We start from the raw sequence: 24,710 nt of genomic DNA, 5'->3' as shown, positions 1-24,710 counted from the left end.
ATTTATACCTGCAGAGAATCTGCATTAATCCAGCCTTCCCTTGTCAGGATTGAGAGATAAAAATAAGCCCTAGGCCCTACAACCAACTGAACGGACTCCCTTGAAAGCTGTTTCTGGCTGTGACAGGATAGGAGGTCAGACATACCCACTTAAAACTCCTCCCTCACTAACCACCATTATGAGGCAGGAGAACAGCAGAGGGAACTGGAAGTTGGATAAAAGGCAGAATTAGTAAAAGCAGAAACAGAAGCAAGGTGATGGGGCGGGAGAGCAAGAAGCAAGATAAAAAGCAGAAGTTGAGCAGCCAAAACAAAAAGTAAGATTAAAAAACCAAGCAAGTGGCCGGGCGCGGTGGCTCAAGCCTGTAATCCCAGCACTTTGGGAGGCCGAGACGGGTGGATCACAAGGTCAGGAGATCGAGACCATCCTGGCTAACCTGGTGAAACCCCGTCTCTACTAAAAAATACAAAAAACTAGCCGGGCGAGGTGGCGGGCGCCTGTAGTCCCAGCTACTCGGAAGGCTGAGGCAGGAGAATGGCGTGAACCCGGGAAGCGGAGCTTGCAGTGAGCTGAGATCCGGCCACTGCACTCCAGCCTGGGTGACAGAGCAAGATCCCGCCTCAAAAAAAAAAAAAAAAAAAAAAAAAAAAGCAAGTGCAGGTGCAGCCACTCACACCTGTAATCCCAGCAGTTTGGGAGGCCAAGGTGGGTGGATGGTCTGAGTTCAAGAATTGGAGACCAGCCTGACCAACATGATGAAACCCCTTCTCTACTAAAAATACAAAAAATTAGCTGGGCATGGTTGTGCATTCCTGTACTCCCAGCTACTCAGGAGGCTGAGACAGGAGAATTGCTGGAACCTGGGAGGCAGAGGTTGCAGTGAGCCAAGATCCTGCCACTGCACTCCAGACTGGCCAACAGAGCGAGACCCTGTCTTTAAAAAAAAAAAACAAAAAAAGTCAAGCAAGGACCCCATGGCCAGCAAGATCCAAACCAGTAAAGGGGCAGCTCCTCAGAGATAGGCATGTGGATTAGAGAGAAAAAGTATCCTTAACATGACTTCATATGATAATCAGCTCATTAAAGCTGATGCATATGGACTGCATATCATGCATGTACTTAAAATTATGGGATGGAGGCAACATGCAAGCACACAAGGGCCAAAGTAACTAAGCAACTCGCCTATCAATCAAAAGGCAAACACTGGCTAGAGATTAGGCATCCTTGCCTGGGCGCAGTGACTCACACCTGTAATTCCAGGACTTTGGGAGGCTGAGGTGGGTGGATCATGAGATCAGGAGATCAAGACCATCCTGGCTAACATGGTGAAACCCCGTCTGTACTAAAAATACAAAAAAATTAGCCAGGCGTGGCAGCATGTGCCTGTAGTCTCAGTTGCTGGGGAGGCTGAGGCAGGAGAATGGCAAGAACCTGGGAGGCGGAGCATGCAGTGAGCCAAGATCGCGCCACTGCACTCCAGCCTGGGTGTCAGAGCAACGCTCCGTCTCAAAAAAAAAAAAAAAAAAAAAAAAACCAAAGTACACCAAACTAATACTGATCTTATCTCCCAGTAAAGAGTTTAATTGACACAGGCCAGCCACAACCTGGCGGAGGGTGCGGTGGGAACCACAGAGTCACGGCGCAGCTGCCTGCGCTTTGCTGGTTCCTCGTAAATTGAATAAAAGCCCCCTGAAGCTTCTCTTCAAGTCACAGGGAAAGGGAAGGTGGCTGCCCACCTGGCGGGAGAAGCCGCGTCGAGAGAAGCTGGCCCTGCCAGACTAGAACATTTAGGATTACAAAGAAAACCGGTTGCTTTCAAACCTATTTGTCTTTGTAATGTAGCATTCCACTTAAAGTTGAAAGCCGTTCAATGTCAGAGAGAAACCATATCTATGAAACCAGAGAGGCTATTCAGATGGGTACAAACAAGCCATCCTTACTGGTTTTACCACTAGAAGTGTTACAAAGACAGTTGTCCAATTTCATGAATCTTGAAGGGTGTTTGTTGTTGTTGTTGTTTCAAATGCGGTGTAATACAAAAATATGTGGCCCCTGCAGAGATGATTGGGCACTCTCAAGCATGGTGATGGACTTTGTCATCTCTTCCATGGCCATCTCAGAACCTTAGTGCTTACCTCATATTAGTGTTTTATATGCTCCAAAGACCAAATAATCCTAATTAGACCAAAAAAAAAAAAAAAAAAATCTAGGGTATGTCTTATTTGAGACACTTAACAAATGACTGGATCATCTTCCTTGTATGTAACCCAGAAAACACTGTGAAGTAGAGCAAAATTGGAAAGCTCAAGTCAAACACCATTGAACATTTACAAGTAGATTCTATTCTGTTGCTCAAATCACAAAACATGAAATGGAGGGGTCTCCTTTGGAGACCATAAAGTCTGTGACCTGGTGGCCAGTTAGGTCACTGGAAAACATGGCAAAATATTGAAAATGAGGGATTAGGTGAGAGGGTAGCAACTGAATACTAAATGCTTGATCCAGATGCCATTCCCTGGATACTGACAGGGAGACCCATTGTCCAGGTAATATTGGAAAAATACTTTCTATAGGGTAAACCACAAATAGAATTCTAAGCCCCTCAACTATTTGAATGCATGCCTCCTCTCAGCCAAGGTCATTCCAAAGTTAACCTGAAAAACTAGTTCAGACCATGATGGGAAGTAGGGGTGAGATATGGCTCCTTATACCCTCCTTCCTTTGGAATGTAGGCACAACTGACCAGCACATCTGACCAGGCCCAACAGGCATTACAACAGAAATCTTAACACTTTTTGTAGCAATAAGACACCAAATTCCAGCCTGACTCTAGTGTAGCATTACATGACAGATAGCAGGCCCTGAAAGAAATACAAATATTTTACCCTAAAATATATTTTTTATCATATTTTGAAATGTCCCTACAAAGTTGTCTCTTGTGGGAAAGTCTACATGCTATAGGGAATCCCTTTCCAGGTCTTTTCCCTAATCCAGGCACCTTTTAAAGTCTGATAAGAAACATTTACAATCAATTCTCTCTGAAGCCTGCTACCTGGAGGCTTCATCTGCATAATACGAACAACCCCTTAACAGGAGACTCCCTCCTGGGATTCCAGGTCTTTAGATAAACTCTTTCAACCAATTGCTAACCAAAGTATCAGAAAATAATGGCTTGTAACTATTTAATTATGCATACATATTAGTAGAATTTTGGAGGTGGGCACAGTGGCTCATGCCTGTAATCCCAGCACTCCCTCACAAGGCTGGCAGATTGCCTGAGGCCAAGAGTTTGAGGCCAGCCTGAGAAACATGGTGAGACCCTATCTCTACCAAAAAAAAAAAAAAAAATTAGCCAGGCATGGTGGTGAGCACCTGTGGTCCCAGCTACTCAGGAGGCTGAGGTGGGAGGACTACTTGAGCCTGGGAAGTGAAGGTTGCAGTGACCCAAGCTTGCAACACTGCACTTCAGCCTGGGTGACAGAGGAATGGGCCTTCACTAGACACTGAACCTGCTGGCAACTTGATCTTGGGCTGCCCATCCTCCATAACTGTGAACAATAAATTTTTGTTGTTTATAAGTTACTCTGTGGTATTTTGTTACAGCAGCACAACTGGATTAAGACATCAACCTGACCTTGAAAAATCATCTCAAATCAGTCTTGGCTCTGATGGGAAACAAGGAGCACACTCGGATGTGTGATTTAAAGAGAATTCTATGAAGAGAATATTTATAAACATATGGACAGGATCAAAATAACCCAACAAAGGACTGAGAGGTGCTCAGAATCTAGAATCAGTGAAGAAGTTGTATTGCCTGTAGGACTGGATTGTTGTATAAGTCTGTTCAGGTTGCTGTAACAAAATACCATACACCAAGTGGCTTAAACTATGGAAATGTATTTCTCACACTTCTGGAAGTTGGGAAGTCCGAGATAAAGGTGCTAGCAAAGCGGATTTCTTTCTGAGGTCTCTTTCTATGGCCTGTAAGTGGCTGTAGTTTCACTCTGTGCCCATGTGACCATTTCTTTGTGCACCAGGGGGAAGGCAGAGGAGCAAGCTTTCTAGTGTCTCTTCTTATACTGAAATTAAATTCATCATGAGGACCCCACTCTCATAACCTCATTTAATCCTGATTACTTCTCAAAGGCCCCGGCTGCATAAACCATCACATTGGGGGTTAGGGCTTCAACATTTAAGTGTGGGAGTTGGTGTTCACAATTCAGTCAACTGGAGTGGAAATTGAAATGGGAAAGGAAACCAGTAGTTACTAGAGAGACCTATTGCCTTGAGGAGGATCACTGGACAGGACTATGGTCTTTGGAGGAATCAGTGAGTGACAGCTGACAAAGATTCTTTCTGTGAAAATAAGTAATTAAAAATGTAAGTTGTTGGAACTCCAAATTATTTTGAACCTTTAAAAAATGTGAGTATTGGCCAGGCACCATGGCTCATACCTCTAATCCCAGCACTTTGGGAGGCTAAGGCGGGTGGAGCACCTGAGATCAGGAGTTTGAGACCAGCCTGACCAACATGGAGAAACCCCATCTCTACTAAAAATACAAAATTAGCCGGGTGTGGTGGCACATGTCTGTAATCCCAGCTACACAGGAGGCTGAGGCAGGAGAATCACTTGAACCAGGGAGGCAGAGGTTGCAGTGAGCTGAGATCATGCCATTGCACTCCAGCCCGGACAACAAGAGCGAAACTCCATCTCAAAAAATAAATAAATAAAATTTAAAAAAGTGAGTATGAAGCCTAAGTCACATGAGAGTTACCCGTAAACTAGGGAGTTGTAACCTTTGTTTCTCCGATTATAGATTGGCCTTCTTCCTTACATGCATTGTTTTCTAACATGCTATATAAATTGCTGAAGGGTGCCAGGGAAGATTGCTTCCCTCTTCACTGCTGATTTTCATTATAGATGGACTTCCTTCTTACCTTGCTGACATAAAGACTTCATGGCTATTGCATTGTCTTAAGATGGAATGTTTTTTTTTTTTTTTTTTTTTTTTTTTTTTTGAGACGGAGTCTCGCTCTGTCGCCCAGGCTGGAGTGCAGTGGCACGATCTCGGCTCACTGCAAGCTCCGCCTCCCGGGTTCACGCCATTCTCCTGCCTCAGCCTCCCGAGTAGCTGGGACTACAGGCGCCCACAACCGCGCCCGGCTAATTTTTTGTATTTTTAGTAGAGACGGGGTTTCACCGTGGTCTCGATCTCCTGACCTTGTGATCCGCCCGCCTCGGCCTCCCAAAGTGCTGGGATTACAGGCGTGAGCCACCGTGCCCGGCCAAGATGGAATGTTAAACACACTCCTTTAAATTGGAAAGGAAATGTGAGCCAGCTATAAAGAAGAAAACAAGCAGTATGGAAAGAAAAAAGGGTCAGGCACAGTGGGGCTCACATCTGTAATCCTAGCACTTTGGGAGGCCGAGGCAGGCAGATCACTAGAGGTCAGGAGTTTGAGACCAGCCTGGCTCATATGGTGAAATCCCATCTCTACTAAAAATACAAAAAATTATCTGGGCATGGTGGTGGGCACCTGTAATCCCAGCTATTCAGGAGGCTGAGACAGGAGAATCACTTGAAACCAGGAGGCAGAGGTTGCAGTGAGCCAAGATCACACCACTGCACTCCGGCCTTAGCAACAGAATGAGACTCCATCTCAGAACAAAAAACAAACAAACAAAAAACAAACAAACAAAAAATTCTGCAACTAATCTGTTGAACTCTTAAAGCAGCCTTGTATAGAAAATGTTGTGATCCTATTAAATTTTTTTTTTCTTTCTGTGTCAGCAAGAACTTGACTTTTGACTTTGCAGCACTGACCCCATTTCTCTGGAGTCCATGTGCCCTGATTGGCTATTCCCCAATTTTCATTTGAATACACTCTTTTAATATTTACCATTAGTTCCCATAAGCAGAATGAATAAAATCTTTAACACTGAATTCTGAACCTTTCAATTATTTCAGGTTGACATCTCCTTGGTCAAACTCTAATCAGGCCCTTCTGAGTCCTCTTCTCACTAGGCCTCAACTATTGAGCTTCTGTGTTCCTCTCTGCATTGTTCAATCTCAGCAAGAATCCTTCTCAGTCAATTTAGCCAGAACTCCCCATCCTCAATAGCTGATCACTCATAATAGGGCTCCTCATCCTTCACCATCCGCTAGGTGATTGATGTCTGATCACCCTGCGTTCAGCAAGAATCCTATTATGTTGGCTTAGCCATGCAGGAAACCCAAAATATGCCACCCCAAAATACACTTCTTTGGTGTATTTTGAGATGGCTATTTAGAGGGGCTGCAGAGGTTACTAAGGGGTCTCACCCCAAAAAGGGACTCTTTCCTGTTTAGTATTGCAAAGCCAATGTATGAAAGCAAGAGTGAGCGTCAAGCAGCGCAGGCTCTATTCAATGGCACTGGAGGATTAGGAGCATAGCATGGAATTGGAGAAGTAGTATAGTTTGCAAATCACCTTCTCAGCTACTGAGAACCAGGAAGTTACAAATATATAGGATCTTTAATGAAGGGAATGAGCAAGGTGAGGAATATTCATGGTTTTCTTAGGAAGGGATGGAGTTTTTCCTAGAATCATGGAACCACCTCTTTTCCGTCCTTTCTTGGTCTCTTCTGTTCATTGTCACAGTGATTGTCAACTGTCATGTGCTGATGGAAAGTGGATTATAATAATCCAATTTAGCATGGAAATTGGATTATAATAAAGCTAGATGTTTTTCAGAGGTTGCGTAAGCTTCCGTCATGGATTTCACCAGCTTCAGCTGGTTTAGTCCCAAGAAGAAACTTCTGACCACAGACATCCTGTTTCCTAAAAATAAGCAGAGTTAAAGGTGAGTAGGAATTCAGCCATGTCACGTAGGCACTGCAATGGGCAACAATATCTGGATAGGGGTCCAGGTAAGTCATGTAGGCAGTGCAATAGATAACAGTCACAGAAATACCTGTGAAAAGCTGTCCTTTTGTCAGGGAGATTAGCATGTGTAGAGGAAGTAAACTTCAACTGCAAATAGGCTTTCTTTGAGACCTTCTTATCTACTTTATCTGGATCCAGATAAGATTAACTCACAGGAAAAGGGAACAAAAGGTCCCATACTTCTAAAGGTCTGACAGAGAAACTTTTTTTTTTTTTTTTTTTGGTGAAATAGAGTCTTACTCTGTCACCCAGGCTGGAGTGTGCAGTAGTGCAATCTTGGCTCACTGCAACCTCTGCCTCCCAGGTTCAAGCGATTCTCATGACTCAGCCTCCCGAGTAGCTGGAATTACGGGTGCCCACCACCACACCTGGCTAATTTTTGTATTTTTAATAGAGATGGGGTTTTGCCATGTTGGCCAGGCTGGTCTTGAGCTCCTGACCTCAAATGATCTGCCCACCTCTGCCTCCCAAAGTGCTGGGATTACAGGCATGAGCCACCACATCCGGTGGAGGGCTGCTTCTTGAGAGACTTCATTTGCATCACAACACAGTCATTGCTCACCATGTCTTTCCTCCACTCAACCTCCCAAAACCTGTGGCCACCACCCCCTGAGAACTCCAAGCCACTAGTCCTTTATGTGCTGCATATAAACTTCAACCATATGGCCTTCTTTGAGGCTTTTCTTTTTGCTTTTTTTTTTAGACAGAGTTTTGCTTTTGTCGCCCAGGCTGGAGTGCAGTGGCACGATCTCAGCTCACCTCAACATCTGCCTCCCAGGTTCAAGCGATTCTCCTGCCTCAGTCTCCCGAGTAGCTGGAATTACAGGCATGCGCCACCACATCCGGCTAGTTTTGTATTTTTAGTACAGACGGGGTTTCTCCATGTTGGTCAGGCTTGTCTCGAACGTCTAACCTCAGGTGATCATGATCCACCCGCTTCAGCCTCCCAAAGTGCTGGGATTATAGGCATGACCTACTGTGCCTGGCCTGAGGCTCATATTTTTATGTGACTCTGTATTAGTCAGGGTTCTCTAGAGAGACAGAACTAATAGGATAGATATATAAAGGAGTTTATCAAGTATTAACTTACACAATCACAAGGTCCCACAATATGGACCAATATGCTGTCTGCAAGCTTACGGAGCAGGAGAGTCAGTTCAAATCTCAAAACTGAAGAACTTGGAGTCTGATGTTCCAGGGCAGGAAGCATCCAGCGCAGGAGAAAGATGTAGGCTGGCAGGATAGGCCAGTCTTGCATGTTCGTGTTTTTCTGCCTGCTTTATATTCATCGGCAGCAGATTATATTGTGCCCACCAGATTGAGGGTGGGTCTGCCTTCCCCAGCCCATTGACTCAAATGTTCATCTCCTTTGGCAACACCCTCACAGACACGCCCAGGATCAATACTTTCATCCTTCAATCCAATCCAGTTTGTGGGGAACAAATTCACCCGTTTAAACCCAAACAATGAACTCAGAGACCAGGAGAACAGTGAAAGTGAGACTTTTAATGAGGGTCTTGCAAGATCGGGTGTCTGGCATGCAGGCACACCCAGCACAGTTTCAACAAGCAATTTATGCCCTAGTGCACAGGTCCCTCCCCAGTTCCTCATAGCCTGAGTAGTAGCGGGTCACAATCTTCCCAGACATCACCTACTGATTGTTCTTCAAGTATATTCTTTAGGGTCTTTCTGCTGCATTTTATTGCAGCCCACAATGTATTATGAATGTCTCAGGACTTTTCAAACATTTGACTTATGGCCCTGGTGGCTGCACTTAGCTGACAAGAAGGGGTACAATTATCTATGTTGCAAGCTAGCTTAAACTAAATTTCTTGGTGGAGTGGGGAGGGGGTACATGAGGGGGGCCCCTCCCATAGACACCTGGCCGCTGGGTGAAAGGGAGAGAAGGAAGGTGAAGATGTGGCTCAGTACATTCTGCTTCTTTATCTCTTTATTTCCAGGTAGCCTGCCTAAACCTATACCAAGCCACTTAGAATTGAAAATAGATCATCACATATAGGTTATTTCCTACAATTCCCTCCTTTTTCTTTTTCTTTGGTTTTTTTGAGATGGAGTCTTGCTCTGTCGCCCAGGCTGGAGTGCAATGGCGCAATCTCGGCTCACTGCAAGCTCTGCCTCCCGGGTTCACGCCATTCTCCTGCCTCAGCCTCCCGAGTAGCTGGGACTACAGGCGCCACCACCACGCCCGGCTAATTTTTTTTTTTTTTTTTTTTTTTTTGCATTTCTACTAGAGACAGGGTTTCTCCGTGCTAGCCAGGATAGTTTCGATCTCCTGACCTCGTGATTCCTCCGCGTCGGCCTCCCAAAGTGGTGGGATTACAGGCGTGAGTCACTGTGCCCGGCCTACAATTCACTCTTTTTTCTTTTTACCCTTTTTGGTTTCATTTTCATTTAAATTACTTTTTCAAACTGTTCCAGAAGTTGTTTACGTTTTTTTTGTTTTTTTTTGTTTGTTTGTTTAGACAGAGTTTGACTCTGTTGCCCAGGCTGGAGTGCAGTGGAGTGATACCGGCTCACTGCAACCTCCGCGCCCCCAGGTTCAAGCGATTCTCCTGCCTCAGCCTCCCGTAGCTGGGATTACAGGCGCGCTGTAATTTTTTTTTTTTTTTTTTTTTTTTGAGAGGGAGTCTCGCTCTGTCGCCCAGGCTGGAGTGCAGTGGCTGATCTCAGCTCACTGCAAGCTCCGCCTCCCGGGTTCACGCCATTCTCCTGCCTCAGCCTCCCGAGTAGCTGGGACTACAGGCGCCCGCCACCTCGCCCGGCTAATTTTTTTTTGCATTTTTTAGTAGAGATGGGGTTTCACTGGGTTAGCCAGGATGGTCTCGATCTCCTGACCTCGTGATCCGCCCATCTCGGCCTCCCAAAGTGCTGGGATTACAGGCTTGAGCCACCGCGCCCGGCCAATTTTTGTATTTTTAATAGAGATGAGGTTTCATCATGTTGGCCAGACTGGTCTTGAACTCCTAACCTCAGTGATCCACCCGCTTCAGCCTCCCAAAGTGCCGGGAATATAGGCGTGAACCACCGTGCCAAGCCAGAAGTTGTTTACTTTCTTCCTCATAGGAGGAGGAGCTTATTTGGTTTCTAATAATAGTAGGTCATTTTGTTGGAACATCAGGGGCATCTGTTTACTGATAGCTGTTTTAATAAACCGTAGTGTTATATATATAAAATATATATTACATATATATTATATATAGTAGTAGTGTTAAACCCCTTACACAAGTAACGATGCAGCATCTTATGTCAATGACAGAATCTGGTAAGTTGGAAGAGTATACTGTAGAAGATACATACTTCACTTTTTTTTTTTTTTTTAGATGGAGTCTGGCTCTGTAGCCTAGATTGTAGTGCAGTGGCGCCATCTTGGCTCACTGCAACCACCACCTCCTGCGTTCAAGCAATTCTCTTGCCTCAGCCTCCTAAGTAGCTGGGATTACAGGCGCCCACCACCATGCCCGCCCAATTTTTGTATTTTTAGTAGAGACAGGGTTTCACCATGTTGGCCAGGCTGGTCTTGAACTCTTAACCTCAGGTTATCCACCCACCTTGGCCTCCCAAAGTGCTGGGATTACAGGCGTGAGCCACCACGCCCGACCCATAACACTATTGAAACAAACTTTTTTTGTGTACAGAAGAAAAAATTGTACAGTTAATAGTGTCAGAGACAGCGAAAATACGAAACAAGAACTGCTTACAAGACAGGAGCACTCAGCGGACCAACCCGCTGTAGGAGTCGGGGTAAGTGACTTATGCCTCTCCCTTCTTTCCCTCCTGTCCCCGCCCCTTGTCCCCGCCCCTTGTCTCCTGCAAAGAAGCGGGTACTTCTGTGTACTCCTACAAAGCGGGTACTTCTTTCCCTCCTGTCCCCGCCCCCTGTCTCCTGCAAAGAAGCGGATACTGTGTCCTGTGGAGGTCCCCTTTGGCAGCCAACTGGAAGCCCGTGCACCCTTCTTCAAATAATGGCTTTCAATGAGCAGACTAGAATGTTTAGGATTACAAAGGAAACGGATTCCTTTCAAACCTGGTTATCTTTGCGGTGTGGCACCGTGTGCATATCTTGTTTGAAACGCGTTAAAGGCCACTGCACTCCACTCTGGAGACGAGGTGACTGTGTCTCAAAAAAACAAAAACAGTCTTCCCTCCTCCCAAAAGCATTAGACGTCAAGGCTGGCGGGAATGTCTGTTCTCTTGAAAGTTCAATATCGTTATTCAATAGTTCAAATTCACTGTAGTTTCAACCTATTGGTATGGAAAGTGTTTTGAATTGTACTGATTTTTTCTATCCTCTTTCTGAAATGCATGCTAATCGCGTTTGGACCTTGGACATTTACCTTCCCGAACTTTTCTCTCCTGTTTTTACATTCTTATTTTGGTTCTTGGGAAATATTCTTGACATTATCTTCAACTTAATTTTTGTTCTTGCTTCTACTATTTTAGTTTAATTTCCAAGTATTTTGATGTTGAACTTTCAAGAGAACAGACATCGCTGCCAGCCTTGACGTCTAATGCTTTGGGGGCGAAGGGGAAATGTTTTTGTTTTTTTGATACTCAGTCACCTCTTGTCGCCCAGGGTGGAGTGCAGTGGCCTTTGATGCGTTTTAACGAAGATATGCACACAGTGCCACATCGCAAAGATAACCAGGTTTGAAAGGAATTCGTTTCCTTTGTAATCCTAAACGTTCTAGTCTGCTCATTGAAAGCTATTATTTGAAGAAGGGTGCACGGGCTTCCAGCTGGCCGCCAAAGGGGACCTCTACAGGACACAGAATAAGCACCCGCTTCTTTGGGGAGACGAGGGGCGGGGACAGGAGAAAAAGAAGGAAGAGGCATAAGTCACCTCCCCCGGCTCCGGCAGCGGGTTGGGCCGCTGAGTGGCGGAGGGTGAAGCGGAAGAGCAGACGGGGACGGGAAGGCGCTGTCGGTGACATCACCGAGAGGGCGATTTCTATGTAGATGAGGCAGCGCAGGGGCTGCTGCTTCCCCACCTGCTGCTTCGCCACGAAGGAGTTCCCGTGCTGTAGGAGCGGGTTCAGGACCGCTGGTCTGACCTGAGAGTCCTAGTTGTATGTCAAGGCCAGAAGGACTCGGGAGTGCGCGGGGCAAGTGACCGTGCGTCTAAGAGGGGAGACTATGAGGCTGTGGCGGGACGGAGATGCCAGAGCTCATACTTACCTGGCAGGGGAGATACCATGATCACGAAGGTGGTTTTCCCAGGGCGAGGCTTGTTCATTGCACTCCGGATGTGCTGACCCCTGCGATTTCCCCAAATGTGGGAAACTCGACTGCATAATTTGTGGTAGTGGGGGACTGCGTTCGCGCTTTCCCCTGAATTATTGTTTTAAGAGTAGATTTTTTTCTTTGTTGTGGAAGGGTAGGCAATGAGCTACCAAACAGATTTTTGTTCCCGTCTGTAACACGAAAACTAAAGATATTACCCGGTAGTGTTTCTCACGCTTGTAATCTCAACAGTCTGTCAGCGCGGGCAAAGATGGTGGATCCGTCTGAACTAAGCTTTTTGTTCTATAGAAATAAAACTAAGCTTTGCTTTTCCCTATGGGAGCCAATTGTAAATATTTAACAGCAAACAGTCCACCGGAATGCGTGGCAGGACCCGGCTTACTGCAATCTCTTCCTCCTGCGTTCAAGCTATTCTCCTGCCTCAGTCAGAGAATACTCATCCTTCCGAGTAACTGAGATTACAGGCGCAGGCCACCAAAAAATTAGGCCCGGCTTATATTTTGAATTTTTAGTAGAGACAGGGTTTTACCATATTGGCCAGGCTGGTCTTGAACTCCTGACCTCAAGTTATCCACCTGCCTGGGCCTCCCAAATGTTGGGATTACAGGCCTGAGCCACCGCGCCCAGCCTGTTTGCAGGCTTTACAGACACATTTTGTTTACAAGCTTTACAGGCACAGTTCAATTGCAGTTAGTGTTCTTTTGTTTTTTGTTTTTGTTTTTCTGTGTGGACCAAGGAAGCCAAAATGTAGACAACCCTGCTTTAGAGAGTTTGATTCATGGTTCCACTGGGTTATGCTTATTGCCTATAATTCCATTTGATATTTTCCAAATTTGATTTTTTAAAAACTGTTTTCCTGAAGCGCCCTAAGGCTTTCCTAATAATATGGGAACTTAAACCAGATTGGATGTAACAAAACCCAGCTGGAATCCTGCAATTTCTAACCTTAATGTTAGATCAAGAAGCAAAACACCCACCAGTCCAAGAGTCAGGGAAGCTGAAGATCATGCATGAGCTGTAACAACACCCTTCCCAGTATACAAAAGCGTATAACAGCCACTTGAATTCTATCTTCCAAATGTCTCCTGTGGCCCAGGCTAACCCAGAGCTATCTAAAGATGGCAAATCTGGGAAACGTGCATTAAGGTTAGCAAAATTGATACATTACAATTCCACCACAGTTCACTTCTTCTCAAGGTGGCATCAATGTACACCTTCCTCCTCCTTTTTTCCTCCTCTTCCTCTTCTTTCTCTTCTTCCTCCTCTTTTTTCCTCCTTGTAAAACCATACTTAAGGTTCATATAAAGACAATAGGAAAATCATACTTTTTCTCATTCAGTGAAAATATGCCAACCCTTTCCCCAACAGGCTGAAGTCCTTTATTTGTCTTTGAATGATGTTCACTCCTTTTTTAGATAGATCACATTCCATATGTGCTATCCTGTAATCTAAATATTGAGATTTCTAAAAGTTAACTATTAATGAATACCCTAGCTAGGATGATGGAAGAGAATTCTCAAAAAAAGTATTGTATTCATCTCAAAATAATGAAGAAATACTCATAACTATTACAAGTCCTCATTTCTGCAACTGTCGCTGGCCCTAGTTGGTATTTGTAACTATCTTCACACCTTGCCCTCACAGCCATTTCCTTTGGGCCTGGGCCGGTGGACGTGAGCGTGGGAAGGATAATAACCCGCAGTGCCCCGCACCGCACCATCCTCTGCTCTCCAGAGGTGGGATCCACAGAGCAGGGACCTTTGCTGAATTCTAAACCAGCTCTGGGAATACAAGAACAGCTGCCTTTGAGAAACAGTTCAGGTCTCCATATTCCAGACTTCCTAGTAGGACTAAACGCTTAATGTTCACACAGGAATTCATGGTTCTCCTAAACCCCTGCTGTGGAATGCCTTCCTTCACCGAGCATTTACTGGGCGCCTACTAGGTGCTAGGCGGGCTCTGGGCTCAGGGCTGCAGCCTGTGCAAACTCCAGGTCCCTGGGTGGTGGATTCCACCTAGGAAGGCCCAATGGCGGCGTGGTGAGGACATCACGGGTTCTGGTTCTTCCCACGCGCGCGTCCACTGGCCCAGGCCGGGAGGAAATGATTGTGAGCGCAAGGTGTGAAGCGGGGCTAAGAATGGGAAAGCGAGTGACTTCTGCCGGAGAGGCTGCAGTTGTCGCCTGTGGAGGGGCCGGCGACTTTTGAGACGGTGAAGAGCAGGCGGGGGAAGCAGTGAGGAGCAGACGGTGAGGAGCAGGCGGCCGTTTGGCCGTTGGAGTCCCCCAGCTGACTCTGGCCGGGTAGAATGTCCAAACGTGCCCAAAGACTCGACTCTTGGCTTCATTGTCTCCCGCGTTCTGGGTTTCTGGAGTGCGCGGGATTGGACAGGCCACAAACATATGAGATTATCTGCAGCCAGAGGTTAAAAAGCCATTTCTGGTATCAGCAAATGAGTTTAAGACACAACCCATTAGAGTTTCTGTGGTGCAATCGGTTAGCGCATTTGGCTGTTAATTGAAAGGTTGATGGTTCAAGCCCACCCAGGAACAGGCAGCTTTTACTTAGGTAAGATTCACGCTTTCTGTTTAAAGACTTTAATCCTGGGAATCCTCCGGACCTCTACTAGCTTTAAATCAGATGCCAAAATATGCTGTGCAAAGGCTTAAGTTCCATGGAAGGTCCTAAAAACTGGAATATTTCAGCAAAAGTAATTTTTTAATAGAGCCTGAGCCTGGGGCTTCAGAGCTTACCCCATATCCACTGCACCTATTTCATCACTTCCTGAAGCTGGGTTTTTACAATTGCACATTCCTGGAAATCCAAAACTCCCAATAATTGAAAACTTTCAAGAAAACCCCAATCTTCACTGGTGGTGAAGCCTCAATTTCTGGGTTGAAATCTTGATTCGTTCACGACGTGACTTTTAAAACATTACTGAATTTTCTGTACCTCAACTTATTCGTTTATAAAAGAGAAAAAAAAATGCAGTGCTTCCCCTGGCTGGGCGTGGTGACTCATGCCTGTAATCGCAGCACTTTGGGAGGATAAGGCAGGCAGATCACCTGAGGTTAGGAGTTTGAGACCAGCTTGGCCAACATGGTGAAACCCCATCTCTATTAAAAATACAGAAATGAGTGGGGTGTGGTGGTGGGTGCCTGTAATCCCAGCTATTCGGGAGGCTGAGGCAGGAGAATCGCTTGAACCCGGGAGGCAGAGGTTGCAATGAGCCAAGATTGCACCATTGCACTCCAGCCTGGGCAAAAGAGTGAGACTCCTTCTCAAACAAACAAACAAAAATAAATAAAGAAAGAAATTTTTCCTAGCATGTTTCTACCTGCTCCATTCTGGATGACTTGCTCTTCAGGCTTATCTCAGAGCTGTTATCATAATATCTCTCTTTACTACACCATCTTGGGATTTCCATTACCTCTCTCTTTTGTTAGGTCCCCTGCTTCATGGATCTCAAGGCGGTTCATTCCTCACTCACTCCTTCCTCTTGATGATGCATATCCTCCAAAACCTCCTATAAAGTGGTTACCTTAGAAATAAACTTCTTGAGACACTGCGTGTCTGAAAACATCTATTTTACCCATACACTTAACTGATATTTTACTAGATAGAGATATAAAGAGATAGGCTGAAATAATTTCTCTCAGATTTTTAAAGGCATTGCTTTTTTTTTTTTTTTTTTTGGACAGAGTCTCGCCTCTCTTTGTCCCCCAGGCTGGAGTGGGGCGGCAGGATCTCGGCTCACTGCAACCTCCACCTCCCGGGTTCAAGCGATTCTCCTGCCTTGGCCTCGAGTAGCTGGGATTATAGGCACCCGCCACCACGCCCCGCTAATTTTTTTGTTTTTAGTAGAGACGAGGTTTCACCATGTTGGCCAAGCTGGTTTTGAGAGAGGAGACCACTCTTCATATTGTCTTATTCTTAATTTCTTGTTTGCTGAAAAAGTGGATATTGAAAGAATGGGCAGAAGTGAAAATCACGGTCAGATAACCGGACGCCACATTTTGGGCCTGGTTGTTAAAATTCAACCCCTGATCTCACCACCTGTGCTATCTGTAAATTCCAGACATTGTATAAAAAAGCATTATGAAACTCCCTTTTCTGCTCTGTTTCATTCTGATTACCGGTGCATGCAGCCCCCAGTCACGTACCCCTCGCTTGCTCAATCAATCATGACCCCCCTCACACGGCCCCTTAAGAGGGACAGGAATTACTTATTCAGGGAGCTCCGTTTCTAGGACGTGAGTCTGCCGATGCTCTCACCTGAACAAAGCTCTTACCTTCCACGATCAGGTGTCTGAGGGATTTTGTCTAGGACTCCTCCTGCTACAGTTTCAAACTCCTGACCTCAAGTGATCCTCCTCCCTTGGCTTTGCAAAGTGCTGGGATTACAGGCATGAGCCACCGCACCAGACCCTTGCTGTTTACTGTTTTCCATAGTTGTTTCTGAGAAAGAAAAAAGTAACCCTCTTCTGTTGTCAGCTAGAGCTGGTCTGACAAACACCTAGGCCATGATGTTCTCCGGTTAAAACTAAAAATTTCACAACACCATTATCAGACAAAGTTACCCTCTCACCAAGATAAAAGAAAGACTATTTCACAATCATATTTGATCACAAACAGAACACTGTCCAAACCATAATATAATATGATCAAATATCCCCTTTTCCCAGCTACTAATAGTCACTGTTAATTATTTTATTTTATTTTATTTTATTTTATTTTATTTTATTTTTTGAGACGGAGTCTCGCTCTGTCGCCCAGGCTGGAGTGCAGTGGCCGCATCTCAGCTCACTGCAAGCTCTGCCTCCCGGGTCTATGCCATTCTCCTGCCTCAGCCTCCCGAGTAGCTGGGACTACAGGCGCCCGCCACCTCACCCGGCTAGTTTTTTGTATTTTTTAGTAGAGACGGGGTTTCACCGTATTTAACCAGGCTGGTCTCGATCTCCTGACCTTGTAATCCGCCCGTCTCGGCCTCCCAAAGTGCTGGGATTACAGGCTTGAGCCACCGCGCCCGGCCTATTTTATTTTTTATTTTTTATTTTTTTGAGACAGAGTCTTGCTCTGTGGCCAGGCTGGAGTGCAGTGGCGCAATCTCGGCTCACTGCAACCTCTGCCTCCTGGATTCAAGCGATTCTCCTGCCTCAACCTCCTGAGTAGCTGGGACTACAGGCACATGCCACCACACCCAGCTAATTTTTATATTTTTAGTAGAGAAGGAGTTTCACCATATTGGTCAGGCTGGTCTTGAACTCCTGACCTTGTGATCCGCCCGTCTCAGCCTCCCAAAGTGTTGGGATTACAGGCATGAGCCACTGCGGCTGGTCTTTTTTTTTTTTTTAGACAGAGTCTCTATCACCCAGGCTGGAGTGCAGGGGCATCATCTCAGCTCACTGCAACCTCTGCCTCCTGGGTTCAAGCGATTCTCCTCCCTCAGCCTCCCAAGTAGCTGGGATTGCAGGCATGCCCAACCATGCTCGGCTAACTTTTGTATTGACTGTTGATTCTTTTTTTTTTTTTTTTTTTGAGACGGAGTCTCGCTCTGTTGCCCAGGCTAGAGTGCAGTGGCACGATCTCGGCTCACTGCAAGCTCCGCCTCCCGGGTTCACGCCATTCTCCTGCCTCAGCCTCCCGAGTAGCTGGGACTGCAGACGCCTGCCACCATGCCCAGCTAATTTTTTGTATTTTTAGTAGAGACGGGGTTTCACCATTCACAGGATGGTCTCGATCTCCTGACCTCGTGATCTGCCCACCTCGACCTCCCAAAGTGCTGGGATTACAGGTGTGAGCCACTGTGCCTGTCCAGACTGTTGATTCTTTACCAATTATGTGTTTAGTCCTGCAATCATTCCTCCCACTTTCTAGATAAAAATATCAAGATTCCCAAAGGAAGAATTGTCCCACAATTTCCCCATAGTGTTTGCTGTCTCCTCTGTTGCAATGAGCCAGTATACTCAGGTTTGACTACAAGTTTGTTCCTGATGATTATAGACTGGAGCACATCAACACTGTAGTGTAATGCCATTCTGATTCTTTGTTGTTTGCCTTAAACTGGTCTCCCATCTCCCCTCCCAAAAGCTTATAGAATCTTCTACCTGTTCCTACTATTTTGAAATTTCATGATCTATTTTCATCTGCCATGCTGGGTACTCAGTGTGCTCTTTCAATATAGGAATTTATATTTTGGAGGTATCATCCCAAAGATGTTTATGCATATAAAATTAAAGGTATATATTTATTTCCTGCAGCTACCATCACCCTTTTGATAGACTTTTGCTGCATAATAAACCCTTCCAAGCTTATCGACTTAGAATAACAATAATTTATTATTTTTAGTGATTCTGTGAGTTGGCTTGGACATTCTTCTGGTCCAAGCTGATTCATTTGGGGCTGGATGGTCTAGGATGGCCTCACTCACACATCTGGGGTATCGCTGGATAGGTTGGAACAAGTGGGATGCATGGATCTTTTTCTTCATGTGATCTCTCCAGCAGGCTTGCTTGGGGGGGATCTTCAGATCATGGTCTCAGGATTTCAAATGAAGCAAAAAGCAGGCAATCCCCCCATGTGCAAGCCTCTCTTCTGCCAGGTTTGCGAAGGCACCAACATTTACCCAAAGCAAATCACATAGCCAATCCCAGATTCAACAGGGGAGAAATAGACTCTCTTGATGAGAGAAGCTGCAAATTATAACCACCATTTTCTTCAGGCTATCACAGTGTACCATACTGGACTATCAGTAGCTTCCTCCTCTTTCTTTCTCTCTTTCTCTTTCTCTTTCTCTCTTTCTCTCTCTCTCTCTCTCTCTCCTTCCTCCTTCCCTCCCTCCCTCCCTCCTTTCCTCCCTTCCTTCCTTTCTCTTTCTTTCTCTCTTTCTCTCTTTCTTTTTCTTTTTGTTTCTTTTTTTTTGAGACGGAGTCTCGCTCTGTTGCCCAGGCTGGAGTGCAATGGCGCCATCTCGGCTCATTGCAACCTCCGCCTCCCGGGTTCACACCATTCTCCTGCCTCAGCCTCCTGAGTAGCTGGGACTACAGGTGTCCACCACCATGCCTGGCTAATTTTTTGTATTTTTAGTAGAGACGGGGTTTCACCATGTTAGCCAGGATGATCTCAATCTCCTGACTTCATGATCCGCCCGCCTCAGCCTCCCAAAGTGCTGGGATTATAGGCGTGCGCCACTGTGCTGGCCATGACACAAGTTTAAAAGAATAATTTTTCTTTTTCTTTTCTTTCTTTTCTTTTTTTTTTTTTTTTTTTTTTGAGACAGAGTCTCTTTCTTTCTCCAGGCTGGAGTGCAGTGGTGTGATCTCGGCTCACTGCAACCTCCGCCTCCCGGATTCCAGCGATTCTCCTGCCTCAGCCTTCTGAGTAACTGGGATTACAGGTGCCTGCCACCACAGCTGACTAATTTGTGTATTTTTAGTAGAGAAGGGGTTTCACCAAGTTGGCCAGGATGGTCTCAATCTCTTGACCTCATGATTCGCCTGCCTCGGCCTCCCAAAGAGCTGAGATTACAGGCATGAGCCACCTTGCCCGGCTAAAAGAATATTTTATTTTATTTTATTATTTTATTTTATTTTTTGAGACGGAGTTTTGCTCTTTTGCCCAGGTTGCAGTGCAGTGGTGCGATCTCTGCTCACTGTAACCTCCGCCTTCTGGTTTCAAGCAATTCTTCTGCCTCAGCATCCCGAGTAGCTGGGTTTACAGGCACCAGCCACCACACCTGGGTAATTTTTGTATTTTTATTAGAGATGGGATTTCACCATGTTGGCCAGGCTGGTCTCAAACTCCTGACCTCGTGATTGACCCACCTGGGTCGCCCAAAGTGCTGGGATTACAGGCGTGAGCCACCTCACTTGGCCTAAAAGAATAATTTTAAAAATTCTTTTTTTGGTCAGGTGTGGTGGCTCACGCCTGTAATCCCAGGACTTTGGGAGGCCAAAGTGGGTGAATCACCTGAGGTCAGGAGTGTGAGACCAGCCTGGCCAATATGGTAAAACCCCATCTCTACTAAAAATACAAAAAATTAGCCGGGGGTGGTGGTGTGAGCATGTGCTCCCAACTACTTGGGAGACTGAGGTGGGAGAATCACTTAACCCGGAAGGAGAAGGTTGTAGGAAGCCAAGATTGTGCTACTGCACTGCAGACTGGGCAACAGAGAGAGATTCTGTCAAGAAAAAAGAAAAAACCCCCAAAAAACAGCAAGCAAGGACCTCATGGCTGGCAAGATCCAAACCAGTAAAGGGGCAGCTCCTCAGAGATAGGCATGTGCATTCGAGAAAAAAAGTATCCTTAACATGACTTCATATGATAATCAGCTCATTAAAACTCATGTGTGTACTAAAAATTATGGGATGGAGGCAACAAACAAGCACACAAGGGCCAAAGTAAGCCACCCACCTATCAATCTAAAGGCAAACACTGGCTAAAGATGAGGCATCCTTGTGAAGAGAAGAAAAATAAACACACATAAAAAGACCCAAAGTACACCAAACTAATACTGATCTCATCTCCCAGAGGTCAGCCCACTCTTCCCACTCCGAGAGTGTTACTGTGCTTAATAAACTTTTGCTTTGCTTTGCTGCTTTGTGTGTGCCATGTACAGTTCTTTGTTTGGGACACCAAGAGCCTGGAACTGCACGGCACCATCTGGTAAGAATTAGGATTTTTTTTCCTAAGGGTTAACAAACCAACTCTTTGGAAAGACTTGCTTCACTACTGTTATCAACCAACAGCCTAATACTTTCCCTCCCTTTTGTGGTTTTGACAAAGCAAGCAAGCAGCATTTCCTCCTGATAAGAGACCACCGACCTAGGAATGATTCTGGCCAGACTACAGAGGATGTGCATTGAGGGTTTTCATGTCCTCTGTTTCAGCTTTTGACGTCAGAGGGCCGCAAACTCCACTCTCAGATAGCTAATGCCACCATTTTATGAACATGGGCCCCATGGAGAGGCACGAAGCTGAATTGCACATCTGCACGTTTCCTCTTATAAATATTCATATTGGAATGTTATTAGGTATTGCTCCCGTGAAAGAGACATTTGCAGAATGTACTCAAATTAGAAGCATTAAACACTATATGTATCAATGATGCATCCAGTTCTCTACACTATAGAAATATCTGCAGTGTAGACATTTCCACAATGACCAAAGATATGTGTACAAGAATAGTGACTGCAGCATTCTTTGTAATCCTAAAACCATGAAACCAACCTCATCTCAAATACTTTTTTTTTTTTGAGATGGAGTCACACTCTGTTGCCCAGGCTGGAGTGTAGTGATCTCAACTCACTGCAGCCACCACCTCCCAGGTTCAAATGATTCTCCTGCCTCAGCCTCCCCAGTAGCTGGGATTACAGGCACATGCCACCATGCCTGGCTAACAAAAACATTTTGAAAAGGGTTAAATAAATCATGCACAAACTGAGGAAAAAATACTGTTTTCAAAAAATGATGGAGAGGATCACTAACATGATGAGTGATTCCACTGGTCACATTATTGATACAGCAATCAGTAAATCTAGGCATATCCTGGAGATACTACTGGACTCCTATTACTAAAATATGAAAAAAGGGCCGGGCGCGGTGGCTCAAGCCTGTAATCCCAGCACTTTGGGAGGCCGAGACGGGCGGATCACGAGGTCAGGAGATCGAGACCATCCTGGCTAACACGGTGAAACCCCGTCTCTACTAAAAAATACAAAAAACTAGCCGGGCAAGGTGGCGGGTGCCTGTAGTCCCAGCTACTCGGGAGGCTGAGGCAGGAGAATGGCGTCAACCCGGGAGGCAGAGCTTGCAGTGAGCCGAGATCCGGCCACTGCACTCCAGCCTGGGCGACAGAGCGAGACTCCGTCTCAAAAAAAAAAAATAAATAAATAAAATAAAATAAAATATGAAAAAAATGGAGGCACATAAATTATTCGTTTAAGCGTAGAACGGACTGAATTAGAATTTTATCACACCAGAAGTGGGTTCCTAGTTCTCTGTTTCAGGATTCCTGAGTTACACTGGTGGAAACCCGGCATTTCAGGAGATACCCGGTTAAGAATCTGGTCGGGTAGCCGGGCGTGGTGGCTCACGCCTGTAATCCCAGCACTTTGGGAGGCCGAGGCGGGCGGATCGCTAGGTCAGGAGATCGAGACCACGGTGAAACCCCGTCTCTACTAAAAACACAAAAAATTAGCAGGGCGCGGTTGGGCGACAGAGCGAGACTCCGTCTCAAAAAAAAAAAAAAAAAAAAAAAAAAAAAAATCTGGTCGGGGAGGTGGGCCGGCCCTTGACATGGATCAGTCATAAATTAGTGGCTTGGTACTCCGGGAAGATAAAATCTTCCCCACTTATGTAGTGATTGACAATGCGTGCATGCTTTAAAAGTTCTAACTAAGCGTCCCTGGGTGGGCTCGAACCACCAACCTTTCGGTTAACAGCCGAACGCGCTAACCGATTGCGCTACAGAGACAAGCACCACTCACTCTACTGGGCAATAGAGGAAGGACGCACTCACTAAATTTCCTCCCTCCCTTCTATTCTCAGGGCCCGCCCGGCAGGACTACTGAGCAAGGCCTTGGAAAACCAGAGAGGTTAGAGCGGTGAGTCGCCGTGGTCACGTCGGACACCTGCGTGTTAGGAGATTCTGCAGCCAGACGGAGAGCCGAATGGCCTTCGCCGGCCCTGCCCCTCTCCTTCTTCAGAAGCGCCCTGAAACTCCCCAGTCGGCGACCCAGCCCGAGCCTCTTCGGGTACCAAATGAGACTGAACGCCCGGTGGGCTCCCGGGATGGTTCTTCCCGTTCTTTTCGCCGCCTTCATCCGGTGAGGGAGCCTGTGCCCACCCTGCCCAGTCGCTTTCGAGGCCGCTGTGGCGCTTCCGCTGCCATCTTCGGATCCTGTGTTCCGCACGGGGGCTCCACCAGGGCAGGGATGGTGGCGAGGGTCGCTCGTGGGTCCCCTTGCGAGGAGCAGGGTCTGGCACTAGGCGTCTGGGAACCCTGAAATCCTTGGAGGAGTAGCATCATCATGACCCTCTGTGTTCCTTTTGGCAAAGGACTTGCTTCCATTGTTTGTTTGTTCAATTGTCTGTTAAATAAATAAATAAACCCTTTTTCATATATCTTTAAAATTACATTGGTTCTATTATTTTATGATTACAAATAATGCTGCAGTCATCATTCTTGTACACTTCTCATTGCCCACTGGTATATTTCTATAGGGTGGAGGCCTAGAGAGCAGTTGTTCCAGCATAGTGTTTACACAGCTTTTATTTCATTCCATTTTCTTTCCTTCTTGCTTTATTAGCTATAACCCTTTTCTTATTTCAGTGGCTGCTCTAGGGTTTCTGGGATACATCTTTAATTTCTCACAGTCTGCTTTCAAGTGTCATTATACCTCCCCTTCTGGCCTTTATCCTAGTATTATGTATTTTTACTTTATGCATTATAAGCTTTGGGATTCATTATTATTACTTTTATTTATTACGTCAAATATTTTTAAAAAGATTTAAATTATAAGAAAACGTGTAGTACATGCTTTCTAAATGCCATTTCCAATATTGGTTTCTTTGTATAGGTCCACAATTTTATCAAGGATCCTTTTGCTTCTGCCTGGAGGACTCTTAAGATTTCTTGTAGCGTGGTTTGGTGAATTCTTTTAGCTTTTGTATGTTTTTCAATGTCCTTATTTCACTCACAGTTTTGAAATTTTATTTTTGCATAGAATTCTGGGTTAACTTTTTTTGTCTAGGTACTTTTAAAATGTTGCCATTTGTGAAGCATTGTCATTATAATATCATCTTTCTTTCCTGTGTTTGTAAATATGGCATAAAGCCGGTTTCTTGTGCTGGTTATATAATTTTCAGAATGTGTATTTAAATTTAAAATATTAAATTTTACTAAAAAACTAAAAATAATAATCATGAATGTCGTTAATTGATCTTAAGTTCCGCCAACAGTGCGCTTAAAATGTGCCCAACCTGAGGGTCAAACCTACCTGCTGATGTGTAATTTATGTTTGTGAGACATTCTCAACAGCATTTGCTTTCCCCAGCCGAGTGATTTTCCTCACATCTGAATGTCTTCAGTGCAAAAGGAAACGTTTTTCTTTGCAAAAATACTTTAAAATATTCTTACTTCAAGTAGGTGCATTAAAAACAAACTTCTCAGTTGCATCCCTGGAATCCATCGAAGATTGATTGTCTCCCAGGAGAGAAAATCAAGTGCTTCAGGATCAAGAGCTAAACAGGGGAGGACAAAGCGTGGCTTCTTCACTAGGAGTCAAGCCAAAGTCAACTGATTTGGTCTCCAATAGAGACCAGAACTCGGTTCACCAGCGACGTGAAGACCTGACCCAGACGAAGCGGACTTTCTCTTCGTGGTGCCTTCAGATAGGAAATCTCCTAGGATTTCTTTCTTTCCCTTTGATCTACTCCCAACTCTCCTTTTCTATTTCTTCAAACCTTTTTCGGATCCCTACTGTGAAGGACCTAAGGGGCCAGTGCCCTTCCCTACCGGTC

General features: G+C 45.4%; 2 non-coding genes across 2 annotated transcripts; one reads left to right on the top strand and one right to left on the bottom strand.

Annotated features, from left to right (window-relative positions):
• The first annotated feature begins 12,115 nt into the window (after nucleotides 1–12,115).
• On the top strand, nucleotides 12,116–12,279 carry LOC112426192 (U1 spliceosomal RNA). The gene has a single exon (XR_003017488.2). It is a non-coding gene; the product is annotated as a U1 spliceosomal RNA (small nuclear RNA).
• A 10,309-nt stretch (nucleotides 12,280–22,588) lies between these two features.
• TRNAN-GUU (transfer RNA asparagine (anticodon GUU)) lies at nucleotides 22,589–22,662 on the bottom strand. Its single transcript has one exon. It is a non-coding gene; the product is annotated as a tRNA-Asn (tRNA).
• Between the last annotated feature and the right edge of the window lie 2,048 nt (nucleotides 22,663–24,710).

This window comes from Macaca nemestrina, chromosome 1 (genome assembly GCF_043159975.1).
Source record: "Macaca nemestrina isolate mMacNem1 chromosome 1, mMacNem.hap1, whole genome shotgun sequence".
NCBI lineage: Eukaryota > Metazoa > Chordata > Mammalia > Primates > Cercopithecidae > Macaca > Macaca nemestrina.
The sequence above is the reverse complement of the archived record's forward strand: the minus strand, read 5'-3'. Positions and strand labels throughout refer to the sequence as shown.